Consider the following 26,519-nt stretch of genomic DNA (forward strand, 5'->3'; position numbering starts at 1 on the left):
AAAATGCCAGGGCAGTATAACTACCCCACAAGTGACCCCATTTTGGAAAGAAGACACCCCAAGGTATTCCGTGAGGGGCATGGCGAGTTCCTAGAATTTTATATTTTTTGTCACAAGTTAGCGGAAAATTATGATTTATTTTTTATTTATTTTTTTCCTTACAAAGTCTCATATTCCACTAACTTGTGACAAAAAATAAAAACTTCCATGAACTCACTATGCCCATCACGAAATACCTTGGGGTGTCTTCTTTCCAAAATGGGGTCACTTGTCGGGTAGTTATACTGCCCTGGCATTTTAGGGGCCGAATGCGTGAGAAGTGGTTTGAAATCAAAATCTGTAAAAAATGGCTGGTGAAATCCGAAAGGTGCTCTTTGGAATGTGGGCCCCTTTGCGCACCTAGGCTGCAAAAAAGTGTCACACATGTGGTATCTCCGTACTCAGGAGAAGTTGGGGAATGTGTTTTGGGGTGTCATTTTACATATACCCATGCTGGGTTAGAGAAATATCTTGGCAAAAGACAACTTTTCCCATTTTTTTATACAAAGTTGGCATTTGACCAAGATATTTATCTCACCCAGCATGGGTATATGTAAAATGACACCCCAAAACACATTCCCCAACTTCTCCTGAGTACAGTGATACCACATGTGTGGCACTTTTTTGCAGCCTAGGTGGGCAAAGGGGCCCACATTCCAAAGAGCACCTTTCGGATTTTACCGGTCATTTTTTACACATTTTGATTTCAAACTACTTACCACACATTTGGGCCCCTAGAATGCCAGGGCAGTATAACTACCCCACAAGTGACCCCATTTTGGAAAGAAAACACCCCAAGGTATTCGCTGATGAGCATAGTGAGTTCATAGAAGTTTTTATTTTTTGTCACAAGTTAGTGGAATATGAGACTTTGTAAGAAAAAAAAAAAAAAAATCATCATTTTCCACTAACTTGTGACAAAAAATAAAAAGTTCTATGAACTCACTATGCCCATCAGCGAATACCTTAGGGTGTCTACTTTCCGAAATGGGGTCATTTGTGGGGTGTTTGTACTGTCTGGGCATTGTAGAACCTCAGGAAACATGACAGGTGCTCAGAAAGTCAGAGCTGCTTCAAAAAGCGGAAATTCACATTTTTGTACCATAGTTTGTAAACGCTATAACTTTTACCCAAACCATTTTTTTTTTACCCAAACATTTTTTTTTTATCAAAGACATGTAGAATAAATTTAGAGCAAAATATATATGGATGTCGTTTTTTTTTGCAAAATTTTACAACTGAAAGTGAAAAATGTCATTTTTTTTCAGAAAAATCGTTAAATTTCGATTAATAACAAAAAAAGTAAAAATGTCAGCAGCAATGAAATACCACCAAATGAAAGCTCTATTAGTGAGAAGAAAAGGAGGTAAAATTCATTTGGGTGGTAAGTTGCATGACCGAGCAATAAACCGCTAAAGTTGTGGAGTGCCGATTTGTAAAAAAGGGCCTGGTCTTTAGGGGGGTATAAACCTGTGGTCCTTAAGTGGTTAAAAGTCCATACATAAAACACATTTCCCAAAACATGTTTTATGTATGAACATTTGAACATACTTCAATATGCAGATCGGCCGGCAACACTCCTGTCAGTTCAATAATGGCTCAAATCCTACTTATCACAATCAACTACCTTATGTGTCACCCCCAATTCCTCATAGAGTGTAAGCTCTTGTGAGCAGGGCCCTGACTCCTAGTGTTTCAGTTGCATATTAGCCAATTTTGTTTCGTACATGAACCCTATGAATTTGTAAAGCGCTGCAAAATATGGTGGAGCTATATAAATAAATGTTATTATTATTATTATTATTATTATTATTATTATTATGCAGTGCATTCAGAAAGTCTTCAGACCCCTTCACTTGTCACATTTTGTTATGTTGCGGCCTAGTGCTAAAATAAAAAAATAAATAAAAATCAAGTCTCCCCAGCATTCTGCATGCAAAACCCCATAACAAGAAAGTAAAAACAGAATTTTAGAAACCTTCGCAAGTTAAGAAAAAAAAAAAAAAAAGGAAAAACTAATTTTGCATGGACATAAGCATTCAGACCCTTTGCTATAAATTTAGCTCTGGGGGCCTCCCATGAGATGTTTCTACACCTTCATTCGAGTCCACCTGTGGTAAATTCAGTTGATTGGATATGATTTGAAAAGACACTCCCATGTCTATATAAGGTCTCAAAGCTGACAATGCATATTAGAGAAAAAACCAAGACCTGAGGAGAAAAGAACTGCCTGTAGAGCTTAGAGACACAGTGTGGAGGCACAGATTTGGAGAATGATACAGAAAGAAAATTATGGTGCACTGAAAGTTCCCATGAGCACTGGGACCTCCATAATTATTAAATGAAAGAAGTTTGGAACAACCAGTACTCTTCCTAGAGCTGGCCACCCAACCAAATCAAGTAATTGGGGGAGAAGGGCCTTGGTAAGAGAGGTGATCAAGAAACAAACGGTCATTCTGGCTGAGCTCCAAAAGATACTTTGTGCAGCTGGCAGAAATTTACAGAAGGTCAACCATCACAGCAGCAATCAATCTGGGATTTAGGGCAGGGTGGCCAGAACGAAGCCTCTCCTCAGTAAAAGATATGAAAGTTTGCAAAAAAAAGTACCTAAAAGGACTTTCAGACCGTGAGAAACAAAATTGAACTTTTGTCCTCAATTCAAGTGTCATGTTTGGATGAAACCAGTCACTGCTCATCACCTGTCCAATTCCATCCCTACAGTGAAGCATGATGTTGGGTGTGTTTTTCAGCAGATGGAACAGAGAGGGTGGTCAGAGTTGAAGGAACGCTGAATGGAGCAAAGTACAGAGATATTCTTAATGAAAACCTGATGCTGGGTGCTTTAGACCTCAGACTGGGTGAAGGTTTAACTTCCAAAAAGACAATGACCCTGAGAACATAGCCTAGACAACAAAGGAGTGTCTTTTGGACAACTCTGTGAATGTCCTAGAGTGGTCAAGCCAGAGCCCTGACAAACTCAATCGAACATCTCTGGAGAGACCTAAAAATGGCTGTCTGCCGCCAGTCCCCATCCAAGCTGACAGAGCTTGAGAGGATCTGTAGAGAAGAATGACAGAAAAACTACAAATCCAGGTGTGCCAAACTTGTAACATCATACCCAAGAAGACTGGGGGTTGTAATAGCTGCCAAAGGTGCTTCAACTAAGTACACAATAAAGGGTCTGAGTACTTATGTCAAGGCAATATTTTAGTTTTTCCTTTTCAATAAATTAACAAAGATTTCTAACATTCTGTTTTCACTTTGTCATTATGGCATATTAGGTGCTGATTAAGCACTGAATGATGGAGAAAAACTTTATTTTTTCTTTTAAATTTTAGCACGAGGCCACAAGATAACAAAGTGTGGAAAAAGTGAAAAAGTCTGAAGACATCTTTTCCGAACTCACTCTAGACCACTTTAATTGGAACAAGCGTGGGTTCCAATGAACTTTTTGAATTGTTCTACTATTCATCACTTCAAGTATGAGTATGGAGAAGAATTTGCAAACTTAGAGGTTTTCCTAACTTTCACATTTATTGCATAGTCACAGGATATGCCATAAAATGTCTGAAAGGTGCTGGTCCCACCCATTGGACTCGACCCTATCTCAAGAACGGACTGCCATCATGATTGAAGATGAGGCCACATATGTGCAGCATTCTTCATTCACTGCTATGCGACTTCTGAAATAGACAACGGCAGGGGTTGTGTGACTCCTGTTTGCAGATTCAAGAAGGCTGCTTTTCCCATGCGTTCTATGCTTTATGAACACATACATTTAGAAGTGGCGGCAGATCTGCCGAAGTTATGTAGAGGTCCACTGCCAGCTAAAGGACTTATTAAGATCGGTGTCTAAAATGCTGGTCTTAATGAATGATCCCCATTGTACTTCATTGAAAGCAAAAAGTGTGTGACATTCTCTGAGAGAACTACCTTTTTCACACTATTTGCTGAGGAATAAAAAGAGGAGATTATGGCGCTAAAAAAAAGTGAAATATGAGCACATAGTGATGTCTCACTTTTTCTAGCACCATAGAAAAAAAAAAGTATACAGCAAAAAAGGCGCTGCAAAACAATGGGTGTAAATGTAAGTCCATTGACTTCTAGTATATAAAACAGTATACTGCAAAAACAGGTATGCAACTGTCTACTTTTGTATCTGTCAAATATACCTGTCACAAATGTATACGACTGCATACAGTTGCTATCTGTTTGAAGTACTCTTCTAGAAAATGAAAAAAAATTGCCTGGAAAACAATGTGATTGAGCTGAGACTGACAAAGTATAAACTGCTAGTGGTGCTTGGTCAATAATACAACCAAGGTGGTGCACCTTTTATTTTGGGTTCTGCAGCAGGGTATATATGTTGAGGCAGGGTCACATTGGTATGGTAATGGTTGTACAGATGCTGGATATCCTCCTGTGGTATGTCATTCCAAGGGCTTTCAACTTGGCCCATAGTTCAACCAAGGCGGTTGTTGGCATTGATGGAGAGAGATCTGGTGAATGAGCTGGCCAGGGGAGCTGCTAGATATCCTGAAGAGTTTGTTGTGTAGTTCAGGCGTTTTGTGGGTTGGCGTTATCTTAGTTAGTGCAGTGGCTGGGTTTGGGGTAGCCCCAACGCAACGCTGGATCCCCCGGACACCGTCAAAGTGTCACCACGCATTGCTGCTCTCCGCAAGGGATGGTAAGGTGTGGTGCACCCCAATGGGAAATAATTCTAGAGAGTCAGGGTCTGCAGTAAACCAGGGTGCTTCTTTACTGGAGGAATTGCAAAACAATACAGGCGAGGCATTGGGCTGGCTTCTCCAGTCTCCTCCCTGGCAGAAGAAGGGTTTAATGCTGATGGAAAGACCTGAGCTAGCTGTCCCTCTTTCTTTTCAGAAGGCTGGTAAACTAGTCCAAAGCTGGTGATCCAGGGTCTGCAGCAGCGTATCCCAGTTTCAGCGTCTACTTCTGGTCACTCAGTAGTCTGGCAGAGTCTCCTCTTCCAAGCACTGTTCCCTAACTGCAGCACTCTAGGGGCTCTGACTGCTCTCCTTATATACAGTTTTTTTTTAGACTAGAACCTTCTAGTGGGAAGGGTGGAGTGGAGTAACTCAGCACAGATACATTGTTTCAGCTCCCGTCTGGTATAGACTTACATTAGAGCTTCAATGAAACTCAATGGCAATGACACAGCAGGTTTTCCAGACAAAAACAAGTTTCCAGACATAACAACAGAGCTAAAACCAGACATTTAAAAGGCCAGGCTGTCTGCTTTTTGGTGGTAAACAAGTCTAGGTTTTTCCCTCCAAAACATGGTCTTCTTTAAATCCTATGGCAGCTGTGGAAAATTACCAGCTTCTCAATCAAAGCCCTAACAGTCTCTCAGTATTGATTAACCCTTTCCACAGAGCCCTGTAAATACAGTGATAATGAACAGGATATATATCACAACATACATATAAAATGCAGTTACACAGTATTAAACAGTGCAAGTTAACCCTTTTAGGTGAAATAAAGTAAGAAGTTTTAACTTTGGAAATAGGCAAATTCCAAAAATGTTCAAATGTCAAAGTACTCCTAGGGCACTACACTCTCCCCTACTTTAACTGTGGAATCCCCAACACAGTCAGGACTATTTCACAAAGAAGATTTGTGCAACAGGGCACCAACTATGTATATTGTGTTTGAGATAATCCAGCTCTAGGGGGCCTTCAATTTTCCCCTATGTTTAAGGCTCTTAAATGTTACTAACTGGATTCATCATGGGCTTGTTGTGTTCCACTTCGGATTGGTGGGCTGTCAATACTGTAATCCGTCTGGCAATGATGTATCCTGGTAGTTGGTTCTATGGAACATGCGGAATGCAAGTGGACAGGATGCATGTGGCTGGTTAAGGCTGTGGTCATCATGTTGAAATTTCGCTGATATTTTCAAGGTCTTCACTGGTCACCGCTGGGGCAGAACAGGTTTTTGTTGAACCTGCTGGGTTGTTTCATTGGTTATTTGTTGGATCAGTTTGAGGCACCTCAGTTGCTCTTTTGCCCAGTCAGTTTGTGGTAACTGGTTGGTATCATGGTCCGTTGGTTCACTTAGCAATATGTCGGCCGGCAACCAACTTATGTGTCCAGACATTAATGTATAGGGTGGTTGTTTAGTTGAACAATGCGGTGTATGGTTATATAGCAAAGTCAGTTTAGTTACCCATGTCAGCCATTTTGCTTTCTCACACTCTGGCAATTTACACAATAGATTTATTAGGTTTTGGTTCATTTTTTTCACATAAACCATTGCATTGTGGGCGATAGGCAGTCGTATGTATTTTTTTTATATTGTACAATGTGCACATTTCTTGGAATAATTGGGAATCAAATGCTGAGACTTAGTCAGTCAGAATCTTCTCTGGTGGTCTGTGGACCTCAGTAAACCTCTTTTCAAACATATCCATAATGGTTTGCACTGATAAGTCTCTTACTGGTATCACTATGGAATACTTGCTATAATGGTCAATGATTGTTAGAGCATACACATACCCATCTCGGCTGGGTCTTAATTTGACATGGTCGAAGGCAAAAAGCTTAAATGGCCTATGACTTTCAATTGAGTGCAGTGGTGTTTTTTGTCTGGGCTGGTCATCCCTATTGATGGCACAGATTGGACACTCGTGACACCATTTTTCTATGTCATCTTGCATTCCAACCCCCAAAATAATCTCTGTCTGATTAGTGACTCTGTTTTCTGGCACCCAAAATTTCATGATTGATTGTGGTATGCATCCAGGATCAGATGGGTATCCTGTCTGGGTACCACAATCGGTTTAATACGGTCATGTGTCAGAGGATCAATAATGCGACAATTGAGCTGACCCTTCTCATAAAAGATATGTTTCCTCTGTCCCAACAGTTTGAGTATCTCAGGGTCGGCTCTTTCTCTCTGATGTGGTGTAAGGCTCTTACCGATTTTAGCACAGTCCATAGTTCCTGTAGCACTCTGCTTTCATGTTGTAATTGGGTCAAATCCCTTCTGGCTGCTTGTGGATGAAAGGGATTTTGTTGACTGGCCTCTCTGGCAGTGATAGTATCCTGCATGAGCCTCAAGACGAAAAAGGCTGGCATTTCAACGTCTTCCATTTCATCATCAGGCAGGTTGGCTGGTGCACCTATAAGAAATCTCGACAGTGCATATTACATTTGCCAGAACGGTATTTGATGGTAAATTTGTAATTAGCTAATCTAGAGACCCAGCGCTGTTCTATGGCACCTATATGTGCAGTGGAAAGATGAACCATCGGGTTGTTGTCTTTATAGGCCACAAATTCAGTAGCGGTCAAATATTCCCTAAATTTTTCTGTAACCGCCCAGACCAAGGCGAGCAATTTTAGTTTAAAAGAGCTGTAATTACAGTCATTCCTCTTGTGAGGAAAATCGATTATTATTTAATGGCAGCCCTGGTTGTCAGTTGATTCACCTTTTGGCTTGTACACGGTCAGTGTACATGCAAAATATGTTCCCACCCCCCAGCCATCGGATTGTCAGCTAGCAAGGGAGAAAGCCCCAGGGGTCCAGGCTTCAAGGAGGCCCCAGGTGGATAATGTCACACCTCAACCAGCCAGTTTGGAGGCAACCAAATCTGCAGGAAAACCCCCACCAGGGGGTCTCAGCTCTTGCCCAAGATCAATGATACCTACCAGACATGTTGGCACCTACATTTCATAAGGAATTATGAATCGCTCGGCCATCGCAGGCGCAAACCGGATACATATTTGTGTCCCGGTGGCCACGGTGAACATGCCCATAGGCTTTGTTTGATGGTGGCATGCTAGGGAAGGGAGATATCCATATCTCCTTACATAAACCCAATAGCGGCACCATGTTTGAATCTCAAGCGGATCTGTTGGTTCTAGAACCATATCCCTGTGACCTTTTGGACTAGAGCAATAAACCCTAAAGGGTTTTGTGGGTCATTTGCAGCCAGTCCAGCAGAGGGGGGTGGACCCCTCCCAAAGGCCGGGAGGGGCCGGCTACAGGTTAAAAGGCTTGTGCCAGCAAGCGGGCGTGTCTTTTCTCTGAAGAAGGGTCACATCGTGTAATGTGTTTAGAGGGACCCAGGAACTAGCTGAGATCACTGCCCTTCATGTGACTACGGAAAAGAACACCTCACAACCCAAAGGAACTTTCATCTTACCAGGTAACTGACTTTTGCTCTGCTTAACCCTGTTGTTCCCATATAACCTGTATCTGTAACCTCAGACCACTGTATGTATTCTCTGTGTATATTGTGTTATATCTAGTGTGCCCTTAAGGCTATTAAATATATAATTTTATCTTGTGCTATCTTGTATCTCGATCACAAATCCCCCAAGTCCGTGTTTTGGCTTAGTTATAAGCTACCCTGGGTTGGTTTCTCACCCTAGATAATCCTGTTAGCAGACTGGGCTTATATCAAAACGAGAAGCTGGTGGCAGTTACCTGGGCTGAGACGGTGGTGTTTTCATTGCAGCAGTGAGAAGGCTCTCTCAGCTTGTCACCTCTTTGTGCCGGCATGGACAGGAGGTGTCTGTGTAAAATGTTCCAAGCTGACCTTACCTGCTCCTCTAGAGGGCGTAACGTCACACTTTGGTAACCCGTGACCATACCGCATCTCGTGAGCTCGACGTAGGGGCACGAGCCGTGGTATTCGTCACACCTCTCAGTAGGCCTAAGTGATCGACTGGCATATGCAATGACTCGTTCATGTTGGTCTTGCACTTGAGCCAACACTTCTCCGAAGCCCTTTTTAAATGCATCGGTATACAGTCTGAAGGATTTAGTATAGTCTGGTTAAGAAAGAATCGGGGCTTTGGTAATTTTCCATTTCAGATCATTAAAAGCTTTTTCCTGGGCATTAGTCTATTCAATAGTCGTCTTATTTAAACCTTTTTTATTAGGCTGGCCTTTTAACAAGTCCTGCAAAGGGGCTGCAATCTTAGTCAAATCTAGAATAATTTGCCTGTAATATCCAGCAAAGCCTAGAAATTTCTTCACCTCATAGATATTTGACCAATTTTTAACTGCAGCGATTTTATTGGGGTCAGGAAGGGCTGCCATAGGGACCTGCTAGTACCCACTAGTTAAATCTAAAGTAGAGAAGAATGCTGCAGAGCCTAGGGCTGATAGGGACTCTTCTATTCTAGACAAAGGGTATGCGTCTTTATGAGTGATGTTATTTAATTTGCGGTATTCTACACATAATCGCATTGTACCGTTCTTTTTACGCACAAGCACTAAGGGTCCATCCCAAAGGCTATGTCTGTCCCGAATTACATTAGAGGCTTTTATGTCATTCACTAGCTGTTTTATTTGCTGGTACATGGCTGGTGGTATGGGCCTGTATATTTCTTTAATGGGTAGGTGGGACCCAGTAGGGATGGTGTGTTGGATCACCTCTACTTTCCTAAAATCTGTGGGGTGTTTACTGAAAGCATCCTCATGCTCCTTAACAACCTTCAGGACACCCTCCTTCTACTCAGAGGGGGTGTTCTGATCCCCAATGTGCAGTTTCTCCCACCAGAGACCCTCTGTACAGACTTCCACCTGGATGGCAGACTGCATGGCTGGACAGTGAAGTGGACAATATGATCGTTTCCAACATGTATTAATTTAGCAACAGTCTGTTATTTGTTCAACTGAATAGGTTGGTCACTAATGTTTAGCATGCGGATTGGCACCCTGCCACGTTTCAGAGTAACTAGACTGCGGGCAGAAAGCAAATATTCCTTGCTCCCATCCAGTATAGGTTCCACAAGGGCCTGGTAAGCTTGCCCATGTGGTCTTATACGTGCTCTACACCAACGTAATGTCTCTGAGTGAGGTTGTAACCATATGGGTTTAGCATCAGTAACCCTTACATTTCCAATCTCACCCTTGTGATTACTGAATTTATTTGGCCCTCTCACTGCCCTCAGTGTATGCTGTAACACTCTGTGGACTGGCAAAGGGGCTGTAACTAACTCTTGCTGGAGTATACACATCAATTCTTCCACACAATTGTGACAAATATTCATTCCCAATACAACTGGGGGAAAACCCTCATCATGCATGTGCATAACTATTAACCCTTGCCGCTGTTATTCAGTATTACCAATCTGCACAGTGGGCTCCCAGTATCCCTGGGATGCTATTGCAGCGTCCCACTACGTGTGTGTGTGGGCACTGCTTAAAAGGACTTTTTGATCTTAATAATGTATTAGGTTGTAATGTATGATTTTTGTACTATTGTATCTGTAAAATCCCTGTTACCAGGCAGATTAGGTGTAATTTATACATCCCACCACTAGATGGGGATATAGTTCAGGTCTTATATATACCTAGGTCAGGCCTAGTGAGTTCAGATTAGTTGAGACCAGAGACGAGATCAGATCAGTTGGAAAAATGTAGTTCAGAAGAGAGCAGATCTGAGGGAGTCAGATCAGATTAGTGGGAGAGAATGTAGAGTGAACTTCATGACACAGATTAGTGAGTGGAGCCAACTTCACTAGGAGGTGATACTCAGATATGAGGCGCAGAAGAGCGTTTTCCTTCTGTGGCCAGACTATAGACTTGTATCCCTGACCAGTACGAGAAGAGTTTGCCTCCCCAGAAAAGAAACAAGCTTCCTAAGGAATCAATCGGTGATAAGAGCCACAGACACCTTTGCATGGTGGAGGATTTATAGCTTCTGGCAGCCACACCATACTTCTGAGAGACAGTTGAGTTTTCCTGTCTAAATGTTCAGCTTGTAGAGAAAGACAAGTAATAGGATCCAGCACATCAATAGAAACCAGGTACACCTAACCCACTGCTTGAAACAAAAACCTTAAAAGCCTAGAAACAGTGGATTTGCAGAACCAACTTTGTAACATCAAGAGACTGCATTCTTTGTACTGCTGCAACCAAAGTCACCAAAAATAAAAGTTGTGAATTGCATCTTACCACTGCCTACCTCTTTATTACTACTAATGGTTGTACCACCATTAACGGTACTGGCGTCACGACAAAAAACATCAAGGGACTCAGCCACAACAAGCACCCTAAGCACCCCTAACATCAAGGGCACCTCAACCACCATCTTGGCTGATGCTTCCCTACACAGAGCGTGCCCCGGAGGATTTCGTGCAGTCCACCTCAACACTGTGCTGCCAGCCCAGGGAGGCTTTCTGCTAACCGTGAGTAAACTGATGAACTGTGTGTTAGAATTTGGCCCCTCATCGGTGCACCGTGCACCTCACGTGTTGCCCCTGCGCTACTGGCTGGCTGCACTATGGGCTGGCCATTGCTGGCGATTACATTTATCTTACTCTGAGTAGGATGTATAAGGTGGTCTAGCTCCCAATGCCACTGATAGAATGGCAGTTGCATAGTAGTCACTTGTGACCCAGTGTCCACTAAAGCAAGGCAGGACACACCATTAATTCTGACAGTAATTATAGATATTCACCAATATATGCAGAAAAGTTTGGACCCAAGCAGTCTCCCCGAGGGTTGGTCCATTGCCACAGGAGACACTAGTTTAACTTCTTGCATTCCCGCTCCACATGACCAACTTTTTGACATTTACGACATATCTGTTGGCCACTGGCATCAAACTGGTCAGTGGGCAATCAACCATAATTCCTATGATTACCATTAGAACCATATTTCAGTCTACTTCTAGTGTACCAAGTACCTCTATCAGGATAGCAGCTTTGTTTCATGCCCTGTACCTCTTTTTGTAACACCAACTCCTTCAAGTTAACTTCGGTATTTTCATCACATTTCTTAACATTAGACTCTACTGGTGTGCTCCTTTGTTCAGACATAATGGCACAATTATAACCTGGGTCTGAATCAGAACCCAGTACCTTAAGGGTCCATTCACACGTCCGTTTTTTCTTTCCTGATCTGTTCCGTTTTTTGCTGAACAGATCTGGACCAGATCTGGACCCATTCATTTTCAATGGGTCCTGGAAAAAAACGGACAGCTCAATGTCTGATTTTTTTCAGGACCCATTGAAAATGAATGGGTCCAGATCTGGTCCAGATCTGTTCCGCAAAAAACGGAACAGATCAGGAAAGAAACAACGGACGTGTGAATGGACCCTTACTGCAAGCTCCTTAAAGTCAAGGCATATCAGGGTGTTGTAATGCAAGAACTCTCAGCTGGGTTTTTACAGCATTTAGTCTGACACCCTCTACAAACTGGTCTTTCAGAGTCCGGTCTGGGTTAAGTACCTCATGTGGACCCATGTGCTGGATGGTACGCAGAGCTTCCTGGAGACTTAGAGCAAAATCTCACAGGTTTTCACCCATCCTTTGTTTGCGGCTAAAGAAATGCATTTTTAACTCTGATAATGTGCACCTGTCAAACATGCTGGTAAGTCTGTCTAAAATTGGGTCAGCAGTATGCTTTTCAGTACTAGGCCATGACTTAACCTCCTTTAGGGCTGCTCCCTCCAATTGACCAATCAACATAGTGACTTTCTGGTCATCATTAAGGGAAATCATCTTGTAAATGGCGCTCATCTGATCCCTAAAATCTTTGAGGCCTGTAGGCTCTCCTCCATATTTCGGTAACCATGGTGCGCCAAAAAAAAAAATGGTACTGACAAGAATATTGTTGGAGAAGGGCTAGAAACCCCAGAACTGGCAGGCATATCACAGTCTCCCTCTACTGACATCAAACAGAGTAAACCACGGCACTCAAATTGTAGTATGCAGTAGTAAGAATATTTTTTATTCCATCCAAAAATTAACAGGGAGCCATTGGCCAACATTTCGGTCTATCCTAGACCTTGTACACGGCCATAGTGTCAGGCTGCTGGAATTTGCATGGAGGATGGCGCCAACTTACAGTACAGATGCTTATATGTTGCTGGTTCACCTCAGATACTAGAGCTGGATCCACAATAACTGCTGGTGCTGGACCGGATCCTGTTCGTGATGCCAAATTGCAGTGGCCGGGTATGGGGTGGCCCCAACGCTACGCTGGGTCCCCCGGACACTGTCGAGGTGTCACCACGTGTTGCTACTCTCCGGAACGGATGGTAAGGCTTGGTGCACCCCAATGGGAAATAAGTCCAGAGAGTCAGGGTCTGCAGTAAACCAGGGTGCTTCTTTACTGAAGGAATTCAGGTGCAAAACAATACATGCGAGACATTGGGCTGGCTTCTCCAGTCTCCTCCCTGGCAGAAAAAGGGTTTGATGCTAAGGAAAGGCCTGAGCTATCTGTCCCTCTTTCTCTTCAGAAGGCTTGTACCCTGGTCCAAGGCTGGTGATCCAGAGTCTGTGGCAGCGTATCCCCGTCTCAGCATCTACTTCTGGTCACTAAGTAGTCTGGCAGAGTCTCCTCTTCAAAGCACTGTTCCCTAATTGCAGCACACTAGGGGCTCTGACTGCTCTCCTTATATACAGTTTTTGCTAGACTAGAACCTTCTAGTGGGAAGGGTGGAGTGGAGAAACTCAGTACAAACAGATATATTGTTTCAGCTCCCGTCTGGTATAGACTTACATTAGAGCTTCAATGATACTCAATGGCAATAACACAGCAGATTTTTCAGACAAAACAAGTTTCCAGACAAAGCTAAAACCAGACATTTAAAAGGTCAGGCTGTCTGCTTTTTGGTAGTAAACAAGCCTGGGTTTTTCCCTCCAAAACATAGTGGTAAACAACGTTGGCGTTTTTCCCTCCAAAACATGGTCTTCTTTAAACCCTATAACATCTGTGGAAAATTACCAGCTTCTCAGTCAACGCTCTAACAGTCTCTCAGTATTCATTAACCCTTTCCACAGAGCCCTGTAAATACAGTGATAATGAACAGGATATATATCACAATATACATATAAAATGCAGTTACACAATATTAAACAGTGCAAGTTAACCCTTTTAGGTGAAATAAAGTAAGAAGTTTTAACTTTGCATAGGGGAAATAGGCAAATGTCCAAATCTCAAAGTACTCCCTGCTCCAGGGCACTACATTACAACACATCTCTTGTGAAAAAAAAAAAAAAAAAAAAAAAAAAAAAAAAAAGAACAGGACATGTTCCACGATGTCCTGGACATATCAAAGGCTGGTAAATGTCCCCTCTATGAAGACTGGATGGGAAAGACCATGGCAGTTACTGAAGCAGCCATCATAGGTACCAAGGCAGAACCTGCTTTCATCACTGAACACTATTGTATGCCATTTATGCTCTAATGTGCTCTCTTGTGGCACCAGTGCAGGAACTCTTAGTGATGATGAGAGGTCACTGGCAAACGGCTAGTGAAGTGCATAAAATCCTGTTTCAAATAGACAGTTTCCTATGGTTCAGGCGGTCACTGCAGTGGCTACTGCCGAACCAATTTGTGATGCTGTCCTTTGTGATACAGCATTTCTTCTTGTATGATGATCTTGGTGTGCATCTGTCTGTCTTGACCGTCCAAAACCCTCTCTATGTGTGTGACTGTTCTCCTCTCACCACTGTTGACACCATCAAAGCACTACAAAAACTTCTCTTCCAACTCTCTCCAAAAATTTAGGGATGAACCATTCAACTTCTCAAAGTCCCACTATTTCTCCCTTTTCAAAATCCATTAATTGCACAAATGGTACACAACTTTGTCTAGCAGACATAGTGAACAATTCCAAAACACCCAATCAACAGTACTGTAAAAGACAAGATGAAAAACAGTAGTGTCATACAACAACCAACAACAGTGATGCCAGACAAGAAAAGTCTGTGGAGAATCTGTATGTAAAGTAATGCTCTCGGAACTTTGATCACTACATGTAACACCATCTAGCACTGCAATATTATAGGTGTTCTTTTATCATTTTCTAATAGTGTATATGTTTATTTTCATTTGAAGACTTCAAAACATATGCTGTGCAAATCTCTTTAAATTATCTAAAATGTATATATACAAATCATTTTGTACAAATCAAAGTCATCCAAAAATCAGAGCTGGCCACACAGCTTAAGAGGCTCTGCTTCTACATGCACAGTGCAATGTTTCTACATTAAATGTTAGCATGACAGCCATGTGAAGTTTCTATTAGATATTTCCTGATTTGAGCCTGTCAGTCTTGTGGCGTCATGATGACTAACTGATTGCCATCTACGGTCTACCTTGTTACATTAGCGAAATTATATATGAGCCAAACTACATATATGTGCCTCTCCTGTGCTGAAATACTGTAGACTGACCATAAACACGCAGTGTTTTTTTTTACAGTGAGAGACAATGAGTACTGCCTGCTCCTCTATGCCTTTACAGTGGTGAATGTCCTAATATTTTTTTGCTGGGATATGTCTGAAAATGCCAGCTGCATACTTTTTTTTTGAAAATACTGTGAATTTGACAGATCTATTAAACATAAACAAGATGTGAGTAGAGCCTTAGAAAAATTGTTTATAAGGCTGAAAAAAGACTACCTCTACCTCAACACTGCAAGATAATGTACTGGATAGCGGCATGAGACCAATTCTCCTCATTTACAGGAGCTCCCTGAATAACATCCTGGATCAACGACCCATTTCCAAAAATCTAGTAACTATAGGGGCTCATGTACACGAACGTGTGCCACCCATGCCATGCATTGGGGACCGCAAATTGTAGTCCCCAATGCATTGGCACCATTCAACTTCAAAAATAGAGCATGTTTTATTTTTTTTTACAGATTGTAGGCACGGGCTGATATGCCACGGAAGCAATCTATAGTTGTCACGGCCTCGGTGCGTGCCGCGACAATTTTGCCGCGCATGCTGGTTGCCGGTGGCAACTTGTTTTTATGCATGTGTGTGCGCTTTCCCTTTTAGGATGTTTCCTTTCCCTGCTTTGGTGTGCACAGGGTTAAGGTGTGCTTGGTAGGTGTGGTGGGTGTGACCTCAGGCCTCCTATATGTTGGTGTGGTGGAGCCCGAGTGTCAGTTTGGTTTGTTTGTCAGCTTGGTGTGGAGCTCTGCTCCTGGGCTGAATGATACTGCCTGTGTGAGCTATCCTTATTTGTTATTTTGTATATCTTGCTTTGTCTGTTGTCCCCTCCGGTGTGTTTCGGTCATTCCTTCCCCCACCTGGTGTATGTAGTTATGGTGCGGGTTTTGCTTGGAGGTTTGATTGTTGTATGAGGCTCCGAAAGGGGCGGGCTTTCCCGGAGGGGTTTAAGTGAAGACTCGCCTGTGGGCTTTTCCAGCTTGGAGCCACCTTCCATCATGGCTACGGCAGGTAAGTGAGGATTGCATAGTTATGTTACTGTGTGACTTACCTGCCGTACTGTTTAGCCCATGGCCTTTTATCCTGCTTGCCACTGGGCCGTTTGAGACACCATTCATCCATAATGTTGGATGAATGGGTGGTCTCTGCCCTGTCATTAGGCCTAGGGCCTAGGGTCAAAGGTTGGAGAGCATGAGCCCCCTTACCTTCTGAGGCAGCTCATGCGGTAGGAGTCTAAGGTGAGTTCAGGGTTGTGCTAGGTGGTGACCTGCTCCCTGTTCCTTCCTATCTGGCATTGCAGTCTCTCTCTGCCTTTGCACGGTGTGGGGTTTTCCCCATTCTCCTCCATGACAATAGTGCTTCAGTGGCCTTCCACTCCATGCCTTTGTTTCGTATCTTCGGGATTGCATCCATCATATGGTACGCACACAGCCAGTACCCGTATATTGCAGACTTGCTGTTTGCGGGCCGCAATACTGGCATTTGTGCATGAGCCCTAAGGGTAAGTTTACACGACTGCTACCTGTTTTCCATTGATCTGCTCCTTTAGACGAGCAGAACAATGAAAATAATGGAAGTATATATACTTCCATTATTTTCATTGTTCTGCTCCTCTAAAGGAGCAGATCAATGGAAAACAAGTAGCAGTCGTGTAAACTTACCCTTAGGGCTCATGCACAAATGCCAGCCGTGCCAGTATTGCGGCCCGCAAACAGCAAGTCTGCAATATACGGGTACTGGCTGTGTGCGTACCATATGATGGATGCACTCCCGAAGATACGAAACTGAGGCATGGAGTGGAAGGCCACTGAAGCACTATTGTCATGGAGGAGAATGGGGAAAACCCCCACCGTGCAAAGGCAGAGAGAGACTGCAATGCCAGATAGGAAGGAACAGGGAGCAGGTCACCACCTAGCACAACCCTGAACTCACCTTAGACTCCTACCGCATGAGCTGCCTCAGAAGGTAAGGGGGCTCATGCTCTCCAACCTTTGACCCTACTATCCCTACAAAGCCCTAGGCCTAATGACAGGGCAGAGACCACCCATTCATCCAACATTATGGATGAATGGTGTCTCAAACGGCCCAGTGGCAAGCAGGATAGAAGGCCATGGGCTAAACAGTACGGCAGGTAAGTCACACAGTAACATAACTATGCAATCCTCACTTACCTGCCGTAGCCATGATGGAAGGTGGCTCCAAGCTGGAAAAGCCCACAGGCGAGTCTTCACTTAAACCCCTCCAGGAAAGCCCGCCCCTTTCGGAGCCTCATACAACAATCAAACCTCCAAGCAAAACCCGCACCATCATCAGTAAGAAAAAAAGTGTAGAACCCCTTTAAATGGGATCTGTCACCTCGATTTTGGACTACAGTATTATCTACAGTAATACATGCGTAGTACTGCAGACAAGGAATCTAAATCACTATATTTTTTTTCTACTGCACCCAGTTCCCCCGCTGTCAGAACTCAAAGCTGCACTAAAATACACAGTCTGGACTGCAGTGCTGTTCTAAGGCTACTTTTACACTTGCGGCAGAGAGATCCGGCAAGCAGTTCCGTCGCCGGAACTGCCTGCCGGATCAGGCAAAATGTATGCTAACTGATGGCATTAGTAAGACTGATCAGGATCCTGATCAGTCGAAAAAATGCATTGAAATGCCGGATCAGTCTTTCCGGTGTCATCCGGCAAAAACGGATCCGGCATTTATTTTTTCACCTTTTTTTCAGTCTGTGCATGCGCATACCGGAAGGACGGATCCGGCATTCCGGTATTCTGAATGTCGGATCCGGCACTAATACATTCCTATGGGAAAAAATGCCGGATCCGGCATTCAGGCAAGTCTTCAGTTTTTTTAGCCGGAGATAAAACCGTAGCATGCTACGGTTTTCTCTTTTGCCTGATCAGTCAAAACGACTGAACTGAAGACATCCTGATGCAAACTGAACGGATTAGGGCTCTTTCACACCTGCGTTATTGTCTTCCGGCATAGAGTTCCGTCGTCGGGGCTCTATGCCGGAAGAATCCTGATCAGGATTATCCTAATGCATTCTGAATGGAGAGTAATCCGTTCAGGATGCATCAGGATGTCTTCAGTTCCGGTACGGAACGTTTGTTGGCCGGAGAAAATACCGCAGCATGCTGCGCTTTTTGCTCCGGCCAAAAATCCGGAACACTTGCCGCAAGGCCGGATCCGGAATTAATGCCCATTGGAAGGCATTGATCCGGATCCGGCCTTAAGCTAAACGTCGTTTCGGCGCATTGCCGGAGCCGACATTTAGCTTTTTCAGAGTGGTTACCATGGCTGCCGGGACGCTAAAGTCCTGACAGCCATGGTAAGTGTAGCGGGGAGCGGGGGAGCAGTGTACTTACCGTCCGTGCGGCTCCCCGGGCGCTCCAGAGTGACGTCAGGGCGCCCCAAGCGCATGGATCACGTGATCGCATGGATCACGTCATCCATGCGCATGGGGCGCTCTGACGTCATTCTGGAGCGCCCCGGGAGCCGCACGGACTGTAAGTATACCGCTCCCCCGCTCCCCACTACTACTATGGCAACCAGGACTTTAATAGCGTCCTGGGTGCCATAGTAACACTGAAAGCATTTGGAAGACGGTTCCGTCTTCAAATGCTTTCAGTACACTTGCGTTTTTCCGGATCCGGAGTGTAATTCCGGCAAGTGGAGTACACGCCGGATCCGGACAACGCAAGTGTGAAAGAGGCCTTACTCTCCATTCAGAATGCATGGGGATAAAACTGATCAGTTCTTTTCCGGTATAGAGCCCCTGTGATGGAACTCTATGCCGGAAAAGAACAACGCAAGTGTGAAAGTAGCTTTACATAAATGGAGAGGATTCCTGTGTGCATGCAGTCTTGACAATGTATTTTAACCACCTCCGGACCGCCTAACGCAGATTCGCGTTCCGGAGGTGGCAGCGCTGCGCACAGTCACGCATATACGCGTCATCTCGCGAGACGCGAGATTTCGCTCCAAGCCGGCCCGCGCATGCGCATCGCGGGCCGGCAAAAGTTAAAGAACAAGTTAGTCACCAGCCTGCCAGCAACGATCATTGGCTGGCGATTTTTAAAAAATCCAATCACAAGCCATATAACAGATCATATTAGTAAATATGATCTGTTATATGGCTTGTCTGCTCCTGTGCTGGTCCTTTTCGTCGGTTGGATCCAGCACAGGAGCAGACTTCACAGTGAGTAGCACCAACACTACACCTTAGCCCCAGATCACCCCCCTGCACCCCAATTAACCCTTTGATCACCCCTTTGATCGCCCCTGTCAATCACCAGTGAAAGGAAAAAAAGTGATCAGTGTAAACTGTCACTTTTTTTTTTTCACTAGTATTGGCTGTTAGGTTTTAGGGATAGTTTAGGCCCCTTGGTTAGGTAGTTAGCGTCAGTTAGCGCCCACCCCACCGCACCGCAGTCACTTTTATTCGCTGAATAGCGTATCGCTAATCAGCATTTGTACTTTTATAGTATCTGTAAGTGATCAAAACTGATCACGGTCAGATCTATAATAGTATTAGTGTCACTTTAGTTCGCCCTCCACCCAAAACGCAGTGTTTGCCCGATCAGGCCTGATCGGTCGCCCACACGTGCGTTCACCCACGCCCGCCCCACCGCAGTGACAAAAAATATATATTTTTTGATCACTGCACATTCATTTTACACGCACTGCGGCGATAAAAAAATCAGTTTTGATATTTTTTATCAACCGCAGCGGCCTCCGGTACTTCGCTAGCCTCCCCTTTGTAAGACAGGTTTGCTTTTTTTCTTGGGTAGTCTCAGGGAATACCCCTAAATTTAGTAGTCCAAAATGTCAAACAGGGGGTATTCTTCTGAAGAGGCCTACAGGATTCTGACCCAGTCGGATGAGGAGTGGGAACCCTCATCTGATGAATCTAGCGGGTCAGAATATGAACCTGTGGAAAGCAGTGGCTCTCTGACCCAAAGTTCGGACGAGGAGGTGGAGGTCCCTGGCAGCACCAGGCGTACCCGGCCCCATGTCGCTAGACCACAGGTTATGCAGGATCCGCTTCAAGAGCAGCAGAGTGGGGCTGTCGCTGCCGGATCACGTGGTGAGGCATACACCAGCAGCGCAGCCCTCCCTGGACCTAGTACCAGCACTGCCGTACAACATGGTGACGTGGCGAGCACCAGAAGGGCAGTTGAAGCTGGTACGGTGGCACGTGCACTAGTTACCCCGTCGCAGCCACCGCAAAGACAGGCCCGTAGAGCCCCTAGAATCCCTGAGGTGCTGGCAAACCCTGATTGGCAGTCACCAACTTCAGCCGCACCTGTAGTTCCCCCTTTCACCGCCCAGTCTGGAGTTCGGGTTGAGACGGCTCAAATCGGTTCGGCCCTGGGATTTTTTGAGCTGTTCTTGACTGCGGAGCTCTTGGACTTAGTCGTGGCAGAGACCAACCAGTATGCCACACAATTTATATCCGCCAACCCGGGAAGCTTTTATGCCCAGCCTTTCCAGTGGAAACCAGTCCAAGTTTCCGAAATAAAATTTTTTTTGGGCCTTCTCCTCAACATGGGCCTGACAAAAAAGCATGAATTGCGGTCATATTGGTCAACGCACCCGATTCATCACATGCCCATGTTCTCTGCTGCTATGTCCAGGGCACGATTTGAGGCCATCCTCCGTTTCCTGCATTTTAGCGACAACACCACCTCCCGTCCCAGAGGCCACCCAGCTTTTGACCGGCTCCACAAAATTCGGCCCCTCATAGACCATTTCAACCAGAAATTTGCAGATTTGTATACCCCCGAGCAAAACATCTGCGTAGACGAGTCCCTAATACATTTTACCGGGCGCCTTGGCTTCAAACAGTACATCCCAAGCAAGCGTGCCCGGTATGGGGTCAAATTGTATAAGCTCTGTGAAAGGGCCACAGGCTATACCCACAAATTTCGTGTCTATGAGGGAAAAGATCAGACCCTGGAGCCGGTCGGTTGCCCTGACTACCTGGGGAGCAGTGGGAAGACAGTCTGGGACTTGGTGTCACCCTTATTCGGCAAGGGGTACCATCTTTATGTGGACAATTTTTACACAAGTGTGGCCCTCTTTAGGCATTTGTTTCTAGAACGGATTTGCGCCTGTGGCACCGCGCGAACTAGTCGCGTGGGCTTCCCCCAACGGCTTGTAACCACCCGTCTTGCAAGGGGGCAGAGGGCTGCCTTGTGTAACGAAGAACTGCTCGCGGTGAAATGGAGAGACAAGCGTGACGTTTACATGCTCTCCTCCATTCACGCAGACACGACAATCCAAATTGAGCGAGCAACCCGTGTCATTGAAAAGCCCCTCTGTGTCCACGACTATAATGCGCTCATGGGAGGGGTGGACTTCAATGACCAGATGTTGTCTCCGTATTTAGTTTCCCGCAGAACCAGACGCTGGTATAAGAAGGTGTCTGTATATTTAATTCAATTGGCGCTGTACAATAGTTTTGTTCTCTACAGTAAGGCTGGGAGAACACGATCTTTCCTCAAATTCCAGGAAGAGATCATCGAGAACCTCCTTTACCCAGGAGGTTCCGTGGCCCCATCCCCCAGTGTAGTTAGCCGTCTACACGAGCGACATTTCCCCAGTGTCGTTCCTGGTACCTCAACCCAACCGTCACCCCGAAAAAGATGTCGTGTCTGTAGCAGGAGTGGAATAAGGCGTGACACCCGCTATTTCTGTCCTGACTGTGCTGACCACCCTGCCCTATGCTATGGAGAGTGTTTCCGGAAGTACCACACACAGGTACACCTAGCATAGGGATTGCATCTCACAGGACAGGCACACAGGGCTATTAGGGCCCTTTTACTCTCAGCTGCTGCAAACCTCTCCTTTCACCTGGGATAAAGTGCATAACGTACTTCGCCACATCTTTGGGCGATTTGCGCTTTGCACATTGTCCCATGGGGAAGGAGAGGTTTGTTCTATAAAGGTAAAAAAAACTAAACAAAAAAAAAATTACCGGTAAGTAAAAAAGTTAAAAAAGTTTAAAAAAGTTAATATGTTCTGTTCTAAAGTTAATAAAGTTATTGCTTTGCGGCCTGGTTTTTTCTTTTTTGTTTTGTTTTTTTTACCTTCCAGGTGGACCAACCGATCGACCAGCTGCAGCACTGATGTGCATTCGGACAGAAGCATTGTGCTGCTGTCAGATTACACGCAAGTCGGTGTATGCGGCGCTGCAAGACGAGATTTCTCCTCTGCAGTAAAAGATATGTTTGCCGAGGCATATGAGCTGAGGAGGTGGCGGTGTTCATATACTTTGGCAAACACTTTGTATATATAAAAAAAAAAATCCCGGCAATGATTTATTCATCCACATCGATTGATGTGAATGGAGAAATCTGGTTTGCCAGGGCATACGAGCTGAAGTGGGTATGGATGTTGGGCGGAGCTCCTATGTCCTGGCAGACGCCTTTCCCCTCCTTTCTTTTTTTGGCAGAGATTTTTTCATCCACATTGATCGATGCGAATGAAGAAATCTGTGCCGTTCATTTTTTTCTTTCAGCCCAGAGGCTGAACGGAAAAAAAAAATCTCATTACCCGTATGCTCAATATAAGGAGAATAGCAGAAACTCCTAATGCTGGGCATACATGTAATGATTGCGGAGACCCTCAAATGCCAGGGCAGTACAAACACCCCACAAATAACACCATTTTGGAAAGAAGACACCCCAAGGTATTTGCTGAGGGGCATATTGAGTCCATGAAAGATTGAAATTTTTGTCCCAAGTTAGCGGAAAGGGAGACTTTGTGAGAACAAAATCCAAAAAATCAATTTCCGCTAACTTGTGCCAAAAATTTTTTTTTTCAATGAACTCGCCATGCCCCTCATTGAATACCTTGGGGTGTCTTCTTTCCAAAATGGGGTCACATGTGGGGTATTTATACTGCCCTGGCATTTTAGGGGCCCCAAAGCGTGAGAAGAAGTCTGGTATCCAAATGTCTAAAAATGCCCTCCTAAAAGGAATTTGGGCCCCTTTGCCCACCTAGGCTGCAAAAAAGTGTCACACATGTGGTATCTCCGTATTCAGCAGAAGTTGGGGAATATGTTTTGGGGTGTCATTTTACATATACCCATGCTGGGTGAGATAAATATCTTGGTCAAATGCCAACTTTGTATAAAAAAAAATGGGAAAAGTTGTCTTTTGCCAAGATATTTCTCTCACCCAGCATGGGTATATGTAAAATGACACCCCAAAACACATTCCTTACCTTCTTCTGAGTACGGAGATACCAGATGTGTGACACTTTTTTGCAGCCTAGCTGGGCAAAGGGGCCCACATTCCAAAGAGCACCTTTCAGATTTCACAGGTCATTTACCTACTTACCAGACATTAGGGCCCCTGGAAAATGCCAGGGCAGTATAACTGCCCCACAAGTGACCCCATTTTGGAAAGAAGACACCCCAAGGTATTCCGTGAGGGGCATGGCAAGTTCCTAGAATTTTTTATTTTTTGTCACAAGTTAGTGGAAAATGATGATTTTTTTTTTTTTTTTTTTCATACAAAGTCTCCTATTCCACTAACTTGTGACAAAAAAAAAAATTTTCCATGAACTCACTATGCCCATCAGCGAATACCTTGGGGTCTCTTCTTTCCAAAATGGGTCACTTGTGGGGTAGTTATACTGCCCTGGCATTCTAGGGGCCCAAATGTGTGGTAAGGAGTTTGAAATCAAATTCAGTAAAAAATGACCTGTGAAATCCAAAAGGTGCTCTTTGGAATATGGGCCCCTTTGCCCACCTAGGCTGCAAAAAAGTGTCACACATCTGGTATCTCCGTACTCAGGAGAAGGTGGGGAATGTGTTTTGGGGTGTCATTTTATATATACCCATGCTGGGTGAGAGAAATATCTTGGCAAAAGACAACTTTTCCCATTTTTTTATACAAAGTTGTCATTTGACCAAGATATTTATCTCACCCAGCATGGGTATATGTAAAAAGACACCCCAAAACACATTCCTCAACTTCTCCTGAGTACGGCAATACCACATGTGTGACACTTTTTTGCAGCCTAGGTGGGCAAAGGGGCCCATATTCCAAAGAGCACCTTTCGGATTTCACTCGTCATTTTTTACTGAATTTGATTTCAAACTCTTTACCACACATTTGGGCCCCTAGAATGCCAGGGCAGTATAACTACCCCACAAGTGACCCCATTTTGGAAAGAAGAGACCCCAAGGTATTCGCTGATGGGCATAGTGAGTTCATGGAAGTTTTTATTTTTTGTCACAAGTTAGTGGAATATGAGACTTTGTATGAAAAAAAAAAAAAAAAAAAAAACATAATTTTCCGCTAACTTGTGACAAAAAATAAAAAGTTCTATGAACTCACTATGCCCATCAGCGAATACCTTAGGGTGTGTACTTTCAGAAATGGGGTCATTTGTGGGGTGTTTGTACTGTCTGGGCATTGTAGAACCTCAGGAAACATGACAGGTGCTCAGAAAGTCAGAGCTGCTTCAAAAAGCGGAAATTCACATTTTTGTACCATAGTTTGTAAACGCTATAACTTTTACCCAAACCATTTTTTTTTTACCCAAACATTTTTTTTTTATCAAAGACATGTAGAACTATAAATTTAGAGCAAAATTTCTATATGGATGTCGTTTTTTTTTGCAAAATTTTACAACTGAAAGTGAAAAATGTCATTTTTTTGCAAAAAAATCGTTAAATTTCGATTAATAACAAAAAAAGTAAAAATGTCAGCAGCAATGAAATACCACCAAATGAAAGCTCTATTAGTGAGAAGAAAAGGAGGTAAAATTCATTTGGGTGGTAAGTTGCATGACCGAGCAATAAACGGTGAAAGTAGTGTAGGTCAGAAGTGTAAAAAGTGGCCTGGTCTTTCAGGGTGTTTAAGCACTGGGGGCTGAGGTGGTTAAAGCAGCTCTGAACTCTGACAGCAGCGGAATGGGAGGCAGTAGGAAAATAAATAAAAAATTGTGATCTGCAGTACTACTGATGTATTACTTTAGATAATAGTCCAACACCAGGGTGATACATTCCCTTTAAGGTAGCTGATGGAAATGTATCAAGAAAAATTTACACTGGTTTTGATGTACATGCAGACTGCAACATTTCATCATCTAGTAGTTTTCAATATTTGGAGAACAAGCCTTATGCCAATTGTGTTACAAATACAGTATGTTGTTTATAGGGTACTGTATAGTAGAAAATAACACGTCTATTTCAGGCAACTAGTGTCCATAAATGTGCAGTGTCACTGTCCTCCAGAAGCTACAGTGCAGAATAGAAGCGCACAGTACAGAAGTTAAATTTAGCACATGAAGTACATCAAGAAGCTCAGAAGTTCAGAACAATACACTGATATACAGTAGGCAAACAATACAAATAAACCTCCAGAGACCAGTCTGAACGCTGCCCAAATAATAGTTTTCTGTGCTTGGCAGTCATATTGGTTTGCAGTCGATGTACACATCAAGGTTACAGTCGATTCCTGTACACATCAGCCTTACAGCTAAAGTTTAGGCTTTGGTGATCAAACTACAACACAATCGGCCTTTGTCATTCATAACCCCACAACTCATACAACAATCACCTTGAGCAGGATGAGGTAGTAATAATCCAGTGTTCCAATGTGTGCTCCCTGCTGTACAATCACACGATCTTTAGCACACACATCATAGGAATCACGCTGTCTCCTCCCCTGCAGCAGCAACCTCTGCACTGTTACATCTGATCACAGCTTCCGCTGTCACACGCAGATCTGCTGATCCTCACCTGTCTCAGGTTTGTCACTAGATCAGCAACTTTTTTTTTTTTATATATCTTTATTAGAATAAAACATGTACAAACCATTCTCGTTTTCATACACAATTACAGTATAAAATGATTATTATTTTACCTTACCCATAGCCACCCATTTCCCATCCCTCCCTACCCTTGCAATGAAACACTATCATGCCAATACAAGAAAAATAGGAAAATGGGAAAGAAAGATTTGGAAAAGAATAAGAAAAGTCCTAGGACATTTGGGACATAGAATTGGGGACGAGAAAGGTTAAAACCTCCAGACCTCCCATATCTTAGTCCATTTCTCCTGAATATTTCTTCATCCAAGTGTTCAAGTTTGGAACATTTCGTGAAAACCAAACTCAGGAGATCAAAAGTATTGCCAAAAACAGTATTCTATTCAAAAGAATCTTTTTATATTTATGGCAATTTACCTTGGAGAGATCACTCAATATCCAACATTCAACCATAAATGGAATCGGGAGTCTCAATTTGTGTGCAACAAAATTATTGATCGACAGCCAGTATT

At 43.9% G+C, this 26,519-nt stretch overlaps 1 protein-coding gene across 1 annotated transcript in view; it reads right to left on the bottom strand.

Annotated features, from left to right (window-relative positions):
- Positions 1-25,967, bottom strand: part of SAR1B (secretion associated Ras related GTPase 1B) — a 157,212-nt gene extending 131,245 nt beyond the window's left edge. The window contains exon 1 of the mRNA XM_040442568.1: positions 25,797-25,967. The gene's annotated coding sequence lies outside the window, so the exon portion shown is untranslated. The remainder of the gene's footprint in view (positions 1-25,796) is intronic.
- Between the last annotated feature and the right edge of the window lie 552 nt (positions 25,968-26,519).

Source organism: Bufo bufo, chromosome 1, assembly GCF_905171765.1.
Source record: "Bufo bufo chromosome 1, aBufBuf1.1, whole genome shotgun sequence".
NCBI classification, from domain to species: Eukaryota; Metazoa; Chordata; class Amphibia; order Anura; family Bufonidae; genus Bufo; species Bufo bufo.